Source organism: Rhinatrema bivittatum, chromosome 1 (assembly GCF_901001135.1).
Source record: "Rhinatrema bivittatum chromosome 1, aRhiBiv1.1, whole genome shotgun sequence".
Classification (NCBI taxonomy): domain Eukaryota; kingdom Metazoa; phylum Chordata; class Amphibia; order Gymnophiona; family Rhinatrematidae; genus Rhinatrema; species Rhinatrema bivittatum.
The window spans coordinates 594,097,985-594,112,242 of NC_042615.1; the positions used below are offsets into that span (position 1 = coordinate 594,097,985).

General features: G+C 41.8%; 1 protein-coding gene across 3 annotated transcripts in view; it reads right to left on the reverse strand.

Moving 5' to 3' along the window:
- The window catches only part of MEGF10 (multiple EGF like domains 10), a 419,721-nt gene that overhangs the window by 186,849 nt on the left and 218,614 nt on the right, over positions 1–14,258 (reverse strand). The gene's annotated exons all lie outside the window — the stretch shown is intronic.

The window sequence follows — 14,258 nt, forward strand, 5'->3', positions numbered from 1 at the left end:
AGTTAGTAAAGTTACCCTTTTTTTGCCATCATATCTCATGAAGATGTCTGTGAGACATTTTAGGTTTTACCTGTCATCCACCACAAGGGGCTTCACTGGATTAACCCTTGATGTCAGGGCAGCATCCAGTTACATGAGTGACCCTGGACTTGTGCAGTGCCTTGGAGGGTGAGAACACTTGTTTAATTATCTTTCAGCTAGACTAATTTAGTGTGGCAATTGCGTAATTTCTAAGTGCACCGTTAAGCTTATATAATGCATATAAGTTTTGTTACAGCTGTAAAGCTGTAACAAAACTAAAACAAAACCAAAGAAACAAAATAATTGTACCATATTAAACCGTGTTTTTACTTATGCTGCTAATAAACTAATTTATGGTTCTAATGAATTCGTATCATAAGGTTATTGGTTAAATCTCCTAATCTACTGTAAGGTTATTCACACCAGATCTTCCTACAAGCTTCTTAACTAAGAATGCCCTGAAATGGGCCAACCTCCACTGGAGCAGGACAAGCACATCCCATGCAGTCTGGACCAATTTCTAGGGCCAGCAGTTCAAGCCCTGGAATCTGACACTGCTCAGCTTTCATGCTATTAGTTGTGGCTTCTTGGATGTACTCAGGTTTCAAAACATTGAATTCTTCTATGGTAACTTGGGCAATCATGGTTTGGGAACAACCAGTGAAATAAGGAGGGAGATTCTGGCTGTAACTTGGGTACACTTTATTTATAGTGAAAAATAAACTCAAAACAAACAATGCAGCTCACCTTAGCTTCAGGTAATACACAGTCCTTAAAAATAACAGGTCTTAGTATACTTGGTCTCTGCCTGCTCCCCGGAGCCTGTTTAAACCTTCCAGGCCCTGAGTTCTTAAACTCTGGTGAGGGGCTCCTCCCTTCACCTAGGATTCCCTGTGGGTTTGGATTTTAAGTAGGACTGGGTGAGAGAGCTGTGCCTGGTCCTTTTTAAGTAGTTTGAGGGAGTTTTCTATATGCTCCCTCAAACCTTCCAAAATGGAAGCTTTGTGTTTGCCAGTTTTGGCCAGGTTTTTCATCTATCTCAGGGTTTTCTCTCTATTGCTTTCATTCTTTCATATTAGGGGTTAATAAACATGTGGATAAAAGTGAACCGGTAGATGTAGTGTATTTGGATTTTCAGAAGGCGTTTGACAAAGTCCCTCATGAGAGGCTTCTAAGAAAACTAAAAAGTCATGGGATAGGAGGCGATGTCCTTTTGTGGATTACAAACTGGCTAAAAGACAGGAAACAGAGAGTATGATTAAATGATCAATTTTCTCAGTGGAAAAGGGTAAGCAGTGGAGTGCCTCAGGGATCTGTACTTGGACCGGGGCTTTTCAATATATTTATAAATGATCTGGAAAGGAATATGACGAGTGAGGTTATCAAATTTGCGGATGATACAAAATTATTCAGAGTAGTTAAATCACAAGAGGATTGTGATACATTACAGGAGGATCTTGCAAGACTGGAACATTTGGCATCTAAATGGCAGATGAAATTTAATGTGGACAAGTACAAGGTGCTGCATATAGGGAAAAATAACCCTTGCTGTAGTTACACGATGTTAGGTTCCATATTAGGAGCTACCACCCAGGAAAAAGATCTAGGCATCATAGTGGATAATACTTTGAAATCGTTGGCTCAGTGTTCTGCAGCAGTCAAAAAAGCAAACAGAATGTTAGGAATTATTAGGAAGGGAATGGTGAATAAAACGGAAAATGTCATAATGCCTCTATATCGCTCCATGGTGAGACCACACCTTGAATATTGGGTACAATTCTGGTCACCGCATCTCAAAAAAGATATAGTTGGATGGAGAAAGTACAGAGAAGGGCAACCAAAATGATAAAGGGAATGGAACAGCTCCCATACGAGATAAGGCTGAAGAAGTTGGGGCTGTTCAGCTTGGAAAAGAGACGGCTGAGGGGGGATATGATAGAGGTCTTTAAGATCATGAGAGGTCTTGAATGAGTAGATGTGAATCGGTTATTTACACTTTCAGATAATAGAAGGACCAGGGGGCATTCCATGAAATTAGCAAGTAGCACATTTAAGACTAATCGGAGAAAATTATTTTTCACTAAACGCACAATTAAGCTCTGGAATTTGTTGCCAGAGGACGTGGTTAGTGCAGTTGGTGTAGCTGGGTTCAAAAAATGTTTGGATAAGTTCTTGCAGTAGAAGTCCATTAACTGCTATTAATCAAGTTTACTTAGGGAATAGCCACTGCTATTAATTGCATCAGTAGCATGGGATCTTCTTGGTGTTTGGGTACTTGCCAGGTTCTTGTGACCTGGTTTGGCCTCTGTTGGAAACAGGATGCTGGGCTTGATGTACCCTTGGTCTGACCCAGCATGGCAATTTCTTATGTTCTTACACTTTTCTACATCTGATTCTATTAAAACTCTTGGAATCAGTTTATAACCTGATCTCTACCTCTTTCATCATACTCATATTTAGGGACAGTCTACCAGAAGTTTGCCCCATCACTGAAGGCAACTCCTGCATGACTGCTTCACTATATTAGGACAACTGACACATTGAGGAGAGAGCTCCTTCCTAGGGATCTTCCTCATATTTCCATCTTCTCTTTTCTTGTGTACCAACTGCATATCACCTATACAATTTGTTCCTCTCTTACATTTGATTCCTGTCTTCCTTGACCACATGCTGCTTCTTTCTCTTGGTTTGACTACTGTAGTAGCCAACTTGCTAGTCTTTAGCTGCCAATGAAATTTTGTGGTATATTAAAAGTTCTGGTACTCACTTACAAATGGTCTTAATTCGCACTCTCTCTCTCTGCTCTTGTCCAATGGTGTACTTCACCTCATTCTTTCTTTTTCCAATCGCACATGCTTCCATTTCTCTCTGTCATGCCTTTTTCATTTTAGCACCTGCCTACTCTAACAAGTTATCTGCTCATGTTCAAGAAGCTACCATCTTACCAGTCTTTTGGGCCTGTATTGGAAATCTTTCTGGGTGATGGCCACACTCAGCTTGACTCAGAAAGAGTTATTGACATAGAGAAGGGAAATGCTAAGCTGCTTATAATAAAATGCCTTTGAGAGCTGCTTTGAAAATCATGTAGAAATGTTATGCTAATATTTTTATGAACATTCTCAGGCAAGAATCTGGGAACTGTAGTTAGTGCCAACAGTTCCAAGGTGGGAATGTAAGCAGTAAAGAGTCTGAGAGAAGGAGAATTTACAGGAGGACTCATAGATGTGCTTTGAACTGTTAAGAACACCAAGAGGGAGGGGATATCACTCCTATCCCAATCAGTTGCCAGTATTTTAGTATATAAAAGTGGGAAAAGCTAGAAGAGGAGAGGTTGCTTTCCGAACATGGTAGAGCAGACTGATCCCTTGGAAATGTAAGCTTTACTATACACACATATATCTATAATATCCATATCACTATATCTATCTACATATGTAACCCCATTCCCAGGTGTTGGCTGCACACCAGTGGGGGTCATAAAAGATTTTTTTCTTTGCTTGGGGCTGGATCTCCAGACTAACTCTGTTACTTTTTCTTTCCCCAGGACCTGAGTCCTTTTTGGGTGGTGGGAAAATATTTTTTTTTTCAGGGGTTCCTTTTTCCAGGGAGAGTTAATTCTTTCACTACTGTGGGTGCTGTCCGTGCCAAAAATCATACCAGAGACTAATTAAGAATGCAGAATAAAATCACTGATCGATAATCAAGTGGATAAATGGCACAATAAATACAGTTCCCAGCACCACAGATGGGTATTCTGTTTTTACAGCTCTTCCCTCTATCTGTTAAAGTGTCTCTTATCACCTAGACCAAGGAAGCATTCACCCTCCAGGGTTTGGCCAGGCGATGTCCCTAGTGGATAAGGTGTTCTTAAGTGGACAGGAAACCCCCCCCCCCCCCCCTCCAAGTCTGGTAGTAAATAGTTACAGTCTGTGCATAGAGCGTCAAAATCCTCTTCTCAGGTCTCAAAGACTCAGATTTGGAGGTCTTCCACTAGGTTTTCCCTATGATTTTACTCACAGTTAGTTCTCTCTCTCTCAACTTCTCACCTTTTTCTCTTGTTTCGAATCCCAAGCTGGAAGGGATCCTTTCAGGAGCATGCAGTTCATGATGTTCCTCCACAGATAGGAAGGGGACAGCAAAATTCTTCCTCCTGGTTCTTTTAACAAAATTCTGTTTCCCAAAATTTAGTCCATAAACACCAGAATGTCCTCATATCAGGTCACCACCAAACCTCTGGTCCCTGGATAAGGTTGCAAAGGGCCAAGTCTTCTTTATCCTGGGGCTCCATGGAAAGAGTTCCCCGTGCCCCTTCCCCAGGCGACACCCAAGAGTCTCGTGAGGCTTCTTATCACAAAAATGTAAAAAAAACCCAAAACCTGCTTGAAGTTAAGCCCAACTAGCCAGTTAGTGGACTGGTAGTGCAGCCTCTCGACCTGGCTTAGGTTCCCCAGGCAGGGCTTGTCTGGATCCTCTAAGTAGCGAGGCCGCAAATCCAAATGAGAAAAAACGTTCTTTCACTGCCTCCTAACTATCAACCAAAAAGCACTGCCTGCAGACTCTCAGTAGAGAGTTGCTTTTATGACTTACACGGCAGGGGAGAAGGACTGATACTTCACGCATATCCAGCATAGCTCTCTGCTTCAACGGCAGGGGAGAAAGACTGATACTTCACGCATATCCAGCATAGCTCTGTGCTTCAACGGCAGGGGAGAAAGTCTGATACTTCACTTTCAATGCATATCCAGCAAAGCTCTCTGCTTCAATGGCAGGGGGAATGAAGAAAAGTGGATCTATATACAGACAACAGCCAACAAGGACTGAATTACATAGTCTGGGTAAACAAATAAGCATGGGTGTAGCTTGCTTATTACGGCAGTTACTACCCCTAACTAATTAAGCTAGATATTTCACTTAGATGCAGTTCCAACACTGCTCTCTACATTAATGGTGGGGGTGGAAGGGAAATAGAACCAAAAGGTTACTAAGGGTCAAGAGTAACAGATAAGTATGAAATAAAAAAAAGAGTGCAAAAGCTTGCTGGGCAGACTGGATGGGCCATTTGGTCTTCTTCTGCCGTCATTTCTATATTTCTATGGCTGGCTATCCAAGCAACCTCAAAGGGAGGGGGAGGCACTGAATGATGCTTCCCCCCAACTGCAACCTACACTATCCCTAGCTAAAAGGAGTTTTCCCAGGGCCTTAATGGTAATGAGCCCGGGGGGGCTTTACATAAATATACATATTTAGGTATTCTCTTTATTAGTTGTTATTATCTGCAAGTAAGTCTTCTACATTATCTGATTTTATTTATTTTCTGTTTTATCATCTTAGGAATGAATTTTAAAAGTGCTGCTTGTGGCACATACTCGCATGTATGTGCCTTGTTAAAAGGCACATACATGCGAGTATCTGGGCCACGTGTGAGCAACGTCTATTTTAAAAGCCGCAAATTATGTGCATACATGCACGTGCGTGAGTAAAAAAAATAAAAAAGGGCGGAGTTGGGGTGTGTCAGGGCATTACAGGGCTGGATCAATACTTGTGCATGTGAATCCAAATTTGAAATCCAGTGGTTGCAGGGCACGGTGGACTGTTAGCCACTCGTGTTTACTTCTGTGCCTGATGAGGTGTAAGTCTGCTTAAATATCTGTTTAGGCCTAAAACAACTAGGTGAGGGGTCTGAGTCAGCTGGGGGAGATTGCAGGCTGAAGAACTAAAGGGGTCTAGATGACCTCGAAACGGACTGGGCAAACTGGTAGACTAATTGGTAAAACTGGGAATGCCCTTCAAGTGAACATGTTTTAAAATCCACTTACCCACGCGCATTAAAGCTGACAAAGTCCTAAGGAAGATAAGCAAATTACGCTTGCTCGAATAACCGCTTAAAATTAGGAGCAAACATACGCATGAGAGGCGTATTTTAAATCGTATGCGCGCAATTGCAGGCACAATTTAAAATTCTTGCGTATGAAGGCTTGTGCGCGTCTTTCGGTGCCCGCACGCTCGATTTAAAGTTACCATCATAGTATTTGCTTGATAGACGACATCCGCAAAACACGTACGTGTTGGGGAACACAGCTGCTTCTGTGAATCTTTATGGACATGAGTGTTTCAAGGACTGAATAAACAGTCTTGGATTTGAAATCATTCTCCGCCTCTTTCTGAAGCATTTGAATTAAATTTGTGGAAGTCTATGCAATCGTTTATGACCAGATTCTGCCATACAACATAATTATACCAGCCTCGAGTTGTCATTTTGAACTCCCATAGGGCAGGAGCAACTAGGGTTTCGAGGGAGCCTTTTATTTTGGTTTAGTGGATGGGAGGAGGGACCCAGACCAGGTGGCTTGCTTTCTAAACGTGGGCAGGGGCTTGCAAATGAATGAAAACCAAAATTGTGTTTATTTTTCTTTTTTCATTTTGAATACAAAACAAAATGAAATCAGTTCAAATGAGAGCAGATCTCTAGAACTTTTATGCTTCTAAATCATGTTTTGTGCGAATTACCATGATTTATGCACATGTAAGGAGACCCACTACTTCTGTTGCCCTTAACTTAAAAACATAAGAAATTGCCATGCTGGGTCAGACTAAGGGTCCATCAAGTCCAGCATCCTGTTTCCAACAGAGGCCAAACCAGGCCACAAGAACCTGGCAATTACCCAAACACTAAGAAGATCCCATGCTACTGATGCAATTAATAGCTGTGGCTATTCCCTAAGTAAACTTGATTAAGAACTTATCCAAACCTTTTTTGAACCCAGCTACACTAACTGCACTAACCACATCCTCTAGCAACAAATTCCAGAGCTTTATTGTGCATTGAGTGAAAAAGAATTTTCTCTGATTAGTCTTAAATGTGCTACTTGCTAACTTCATGGAATGCCCCCTAGTCCTTCTATTATTCGAAAGTGTGAATAACCGATTCACATCTACTCATTCAAGACCTCTCATGATCTTAAAGACCTCCATCATATCCCTCCTCAGCCGTCTCTTCTCCAAGCTGAACAGCCCTAACCTCTTCAGCCTTTCCTCATAGGGGAGCTGTTCCATCCCCTTTATCATTTTGGTTGCCCTTCTCTGTACCTTCTCCATTGCAACTATATCTTTTTTGAGATGCGGCGACCAGAATTGTACACAGTATTCCAGGTGCGATCTCACCATGGGAGCGATATAGAGGCATTATGACATTTTCCATTTTATTAACCATTCCCTTCCTAATAATTCCTAACATTCTGTTTGCTTTTTTGACTGCTGCAGCACACTGAGCCGACGATTTTAAACTATTATCAACTATGATGCCTAGATCTTTTTCCTGGGTGGTAGCTCCTAATATAGAACCTAACATTGTGTAACTACAGCAAGGGTTATTTTTCCCTATATGCAACACCTTGCATTTGTCCACATTAAATTTCATCTGCCATTTGGATGCCCAGTCTTCCAGTCTTACAAGGTCCTCCTGTAATGTATCACAATCCGCTTGTGATTTAACTACTCTGAATAATTTTGTATCATCCACAAATTTGATAACCTCACTCATCGTATTCCTTTCCAGATCATTTATATATATATTGAAAAGCACCGGTCCAAGTAAAGATCCCTGAGGCACTCCACTGTTTACCCTTTTCCACTGAGAAAATTGACCATTTAATCCTACTGTCTATTTCCTGTCTTTTAACCAGTTTGTAATCCACGAAAGGACATCGCCTCCTATCCCATGACTTTTTAGTTTTTTTAGAAGCCTCTCATGAGGGACTTTCTCAAACGCCTTCTGAAAATCCAAATACATTACATCTACCAGTTCACCTTTATCCACAGGATGCTGGACTTGATGGACCCTTGGTCTGACCCAGCATGGCAATTTCTTATGTTCTTATGTTCTTAAGCAGATTTGTTAGGCAAGACTTCCCTTGGGTAAATCCATGTTGACTGTGTTCCATTAAACCCTGTCTTTCTATATGCACTAAGATTTTGATCTTTAGAATATTTTCCACTATTTTTCCCGGCACTGACGGCAGGCTCACTGGTCTATAGTTACCCAGATCACCCCTGGAGCCCTTTTTAAATATTGGGGTTACATTGGCCACCCTCCAGTCTTCAGGTACAATGGATGATTTTAATGATAGGTTACAAATTTTAACTAATAGATCAGAATTTCATTTTTTAGTTCCTTCAGTACCCTAGGATGCATGCCATCCAGTCCAGGTGATTTGCTACTCTTTAGTTTGTCAATCTGGCCTATTACATCTTCCAGGTTCACAGTGATTTGGTTCAGTTCGTCTGATTCATCACCCCTGAAAACCATCTCTGGAACTGGTATCTCCCCAACATCCTCATTAGTAAACATGGAAGCAAAGAATTTGTTTAGTCTTTCTGCAATGGCCTTATCTTCCCTAAGAGCCCCTTTAACCCCTCAGTCATCTAATGGTCCAATCAACTCCCTCACAGGTTTCTTGCTTTGAATATGTTTATAAAAGTTTTTATTATGAGCTTTTGCCTCTATGGCCAACTTCATTTATTTATTTTATTCATTTATTTATTTATTTAGTGATTTTTATATACCGCGGCACGTTAATAACATCACCTCGGTTTACAATAAACAATAATTAGCAACAAGCTTTACAGATAATATTAAATAATGAGAACATATCATATATCATAACACATCATATATAAATATCAAATTCTCTCTTCACCTGTCATCAATGTTTTACACTTAACTTGACAATGCTCATGTTTTATCCTATTTTCTTCAGATGGATCCTTCTTCCAATTTTTGATATTTTTTTAGTTAAAATAGCCTCTTTCACCCCACCTTTTAACCATGACAGTAATCGTTTTGCCTTCCTTCCATCTTTCTTATTGCATGTAATACATCTGGACTGCGCCTCTAAGATTGTATTAAATGGCCACAGTAGTCTTGTCATGGCTAGCGTCAGTCTCGAGCAAGCACTCGAGGCTTGGCATACCAAGGCTCTCTAGGTGGAAGAGACGTGAGGTGTGCCCTTGCAGTGGTGAAGACGTTCCAAGTCCCGGCCACTGCGCTGACCCACAAGCCCCGGGAGACCACACTATTATGGTGGTCTCTGAACAGTCCTCCGACCATTCCCAGCCCTTTTGGACCTGTCACAGGGAGCAGCAGAGGTGGCAGGCCAGACGGAGGTCAGGTTGGCACAGAACTGAAGCGAAGCAAGACCTTGGAACTTGGAGCACAGCACAGAAGAGTTCAGGACAAAGACAGGAACAAGGGGGATGAGCAGGACCCTCAGGTGCCCTACCATTCCATTGCCAACGGGCGGCCCCAATGGATGGTCGTGGACCACACTGTCTCCTTCGCGCCCTACACAGCCCAGAGGCTGGTCACGGACCACGAGAAGAGCGGGAGAAGCTAGGGAAGTCACTCAGCTCAGGGTAGTGGAAACCCCTCGGGTCCTCCAGAGTTGGAACTAGGAATCAGCAGCAAGAGTCTAGGAACTCGGAACAGAAGCAGGAACTCTCGGAGGCATGGGTCCCACATCCTGGAGCATCAGGACTGGAACATCAGGGGCAAGCAGGAACATCAGGACTGGAACAAGTAGGAACATCATGAAGTCCAAAGGAGACACAGCCTAGGTAGACTAGCACCATTGCCGAAGCAAGGACTGAATGCAGAGGAAGTCCCTTTATAGGACAGGAACAAGCAACTCCCTGGGAGGAGTTCAGATGAGCCACACCTGGTTGGCCCTATAACTGGAGAGAAGAGCTGCGGGCCGGCCCCTAGGGAGAAGGGCGTGGTCCAAACCAGGAAGTCCAGGCGAAGACTGAAGCAGGCCCCACTGCCCAGGCAGGCCCCGAGGATGCCGGAGGTCTCCCAGGCCATGGAGCAAAACATGGGCAAGCAGATCAGGTGAGACTCCGGCTTCGGAGCGGCCTCCAGAGAAAGGTGAGAGGCCTCCCGTAGCTCCAACTACGGGAGGAATCGTAACAAGACTGGTGTGTAAGTAATTTAGAATCAGAGGTCTCAACAGACCCTGCCTGTTTGTGAGGTCAGTGTAAGGAGATGTGGTAAGGAGGTATGCATTTTTTTTTTTTTTTGCACACATTTTTTAGGTTTCCATACTTTTTTTTTTAACTCCCAAAGGATTTGCTTATTATTAGCTTACTCTATCAGGAGTTAATTAAGTTTTAGTGCATGTGTTAAGACAATGCACATGGAAATACCGTGCACATTTGTTTACTCCTGTCCTGCTCAGCACACATTTTTTTCATCAGGCCCTCAAGCAGATGAAAAACTGTTGGGTCTGAGTAGAGATATGATACCAATTCCTTATCAAGGAGATCTTAACAGCCCTATGCTACACATGAGACAGACTTTGCTTTCATAAAATAATTCAACAAAGGGTTTTCAAGTACCCCTACAGATACACCTAGTACATCACTGGTGTGAAGGCTGACAAAAACATGTATGCAATGGAGAGGATGAGTGTTTGTCAGCTCAGGTTCTTTGGACAAAATGGAGGGCATTAACAGTACATCCTTGGTGAATCCACCTCCTCATCTACTTGTGCTCTCCAAATATTGTTTTGCAGACCATGTCAAATATATTTTTTTAAATTGTAGCCAGTCCCCTTTTTGGGCAATTAGCTGCAACTATGGGGGCTACGGGTCCAGGTCCCAGTCCGCATGGAAGGGGAAGCTACCTTCCTGGGCCCCTGACATGGTCAATCACAACCACTGTCAATGATTCACACTCTAGTTCGATGAGAGTGTCCAGTATATGAGCAAGGAAGCCAAAAGTATCAGAATGGGTGAAAAGAAATACTCACACCAGTGTCCATCCATCCAGCCAATGCAAAAAGACAAAGGAGGAAAAATCAAGCAAAAGTCCAAAATGGTGTTTAAAATAATCAGTTTACTGAAAGTTAAATAGAAGTATCCAGGCCAAAATCACAAAAATAAAAAAGATTATTACAATGAAAACAATGGTTTCCTTGTCCATTTTAGATCTTTTCAACACTCTTCCTTCTCTTGCACCTTCACTTATAGCATAAATACCCTCCCTTTGCAGGGTAGGATAACTATAGTGCAGCTCCAGCATAGGCGAGTCAAGATGAAAAAGTATCCCCAAGCGCAAAAATATTGAGGAAAATCCCAAATGGGTCAAAAACTCTTAAACTGTAATTCAACTTCAAAACTTCAAGTCTCTTGAGTTCTTTTCTCACAAGCCTCAATGCTTTTCTTCACCCTTGCTGTTTACAGGTTGCCTGAGCAAAACGATCCTTTGATACAGCCTTTTGGGATACTGAGGGAATGCCCTTCCCTCTGGACTGATCAAGCTTCTTTGCAAAAATCTTCTCAAAAGCAAAAGTAACCAGTCAAGTCAATGGACCCCCCCCCCAGGGATGAGGCCAAGTCTCTTCAGATCTCCTCTTCCTCCACCCACTCTCTCCTCAATCGTCTTCCCTCTCACCCACTGAAAACTGAGATTGCTCCTTGGGATTTTTATATCCCACACAAGCCTTTCCCCAAAACAGTGGGGTTATGGCAAGGAGAGGAATCCTAGATATCAAAAACCCTTCCTACTGCCCATTGCTGAAAAAATACTGGGGATAATAAATAATAGCGATTGGCAAAGCCCCATCACATAATGAAAACCTCTTCTTAACATGGCTTTTACAATTGTTATTTCAGTTTTTTCCATTTTTCACCCTTCAGAGATCAAAATCATTTGGAGCTAATCAGCTCCCAGTTATTTGTCATAAGCTGACTTTTCTGATCAACAAAATTTAAAATTGATTCTGTGGCGAACAGCCACATATAACAAACATTAATATTTAATTGATGTATAAAAAAAAAGCTAGGACCCATAATAACACTTATTTTTATGCTACTGGATGTGCTCAGCCATGTACAATAGTGATATTCAGGCACAATGAATCCCTGTTCACGATGAGCTTACAATCTAAGTGGGTGCCAGAGACAATGGAAGATAAAATGACTTGCCTAGGATCACAAGATGTATTGATGGAGAAAGCAGGATCTGGTTCCTAACCTAGTGCTTTAACCACTCGGTAACTCCTCCACCATTTAATCTATCCACTCAAATCATTTCATAACAAAATAAGAACAATTTATGGACGTGTCATTTATTCAACACAGCTTATTGCAATTATTTCTCCCTCTGTTTCCAAAAAGGCTGGAAGAAAACTACTCTCTTCATAGAACAATCCAGGACATAGCCAGTTTCACAGATGAGAAAGGGACAGTTCATTAAGAGGCTTCTGGAAAGAAAGAGGAGCAGCACATTGTGCAGCCTGGTATCACGATATTCCCAGAGGGAAATTCAGGTTCATGTAAAAGATACAGAGGCTATACTTGCCAAAGTCAAGTTTAGATATGGCAGCTTCATTTTTTTATCCAGGCTTTCCCGCTCTTTGCTGTAGATATACTTCTATTTCGGCCCACTCTAGTGGAAACCATTCAAAAGAGAAGCTGTGTATTACGAAACAACACTCATCCCACGGATCACTTGTTCTTGCACACGGCCAGCTCTTGGAGCGTGCGACCTATGCAGTCACACAGAGTGACATGCATTAGGGAGCGCCCTCTACCTCTGGTGGTGCAGCTGAGCAGAGCTGCCTAGCTTCCACCAGCACACCTTGGGGGCTGAGGAATTGCACCCCTAGGCCAAAGCAGAGTTAATGTTCCTGCCACCCTTCCCATCATCCCCCTCCGCCCCCACAATGGTCTACAGAGCTGAATGGCTTCCACTGGATAGCAAGGCATAGATAGAAATTTCATTTCATTTAATATTTATATACCACACATACCAAACTTATAAAGCAGATCAAGGCACTTTACAACAGATAAACAGCATAAAAATACATAAAAACATTAAAGCCCTCTCATAAGAAGGAAAATGAAGAAATGACAGGAAACCCTGAAAAAGGAGTTAGGATGCTGATAAGAGGAAAACAGAAAAAGAAATGGAGACCATTTCTGTTTTCCTTTTTCTTTTTTAAATGTAATATTCTGCCAATTACCGAAGCATCTAGGTGGATTACAATAAAAAACACAAACATACAATTTTAAAAAAATTTAATACATTACAATCAAATACAGCACAGGCCTCACCTGCCCTTGTGTACATGCCTCTCTCCTGGCTTTTATGCACATAAATGCCCTTGAAAGTAACCCACTTAAATCGCAATTTTATTAGCATTAGTTTAATTTATAAACTTGAAAGTATAGTCTAAAAGCAGAGGTGGGCAATTGTGGTCCTCAAGGGTCCCTAACTGATCATGTTTAATGAATATGCATAAAACAGATCTGAAGTAGTTTGCTTGCAAATCTATCTCATGCATATTCATTAGGGTTATCCTGAACACCTGACTGGTTAGGGGCCCTTGAAGAATGGAATTGCCCACCCCTGGCCTAAAACAATGGAAATCTTATTACCTGACAAGCTACAGGAGCCCAGAGAAGGAGGCATGTACAGATGTGTATAAACTTAAGCACTTATCCAGCTAACTTAGCAGGATAAGTCTGAATATCACCATTCATTCAGCTAAGTTAGCCGGATAAGTAACCACACCCCAGAACGTCCCCATCCCACCCACCACTTAGAAGGATAACTATTTAACCAGATAAATTGGATTAACTAGTGGCTGCTGAATGCAGCTGAATATTTAAATGCTACCACTTAGCCAGATAAGTCCTAGCGTATCCAGTTAAGGACTACGTTTCCATCTCTTTACCTCATTAATAGTAGTCCCATTTGTTGGTATATTTTGAATAAATACAATTCCAAAATTGGCAGCTGATATTATGTTACACAGTACTCTTCAACGTGCTGCCAGATTTATTGCCAGTGTCATTTTGAAGGTCTCCAACTAAAGCTGCAGCCCAGGATGGATCTGACATAAAATGGCTACCAGGAAATCCAACATTTCTCTCATAGATGATGTGAAAAAAAATTGAAACATTGAGTCCTAGGTGCACAACCATAAAAGTTTACCTCAGTTTGATTTTCCAATATGCATTTCTTAAGAGAGAATCCTGCAATGACAATATCAATTGCAGAATATCATGGCTTCAAGACATGCTTTAAGAGTTACTGCAATATGACAGAATGGAAAACATTACTGCAAACAAACAAAAAGGTTCTGCTTTCAACATTGTCCTTCTAGTCTACACAATTGCAAAATGAATGAAAACCCAGCACTTTATCAGGTTACACCTACATACACATTGCAAAC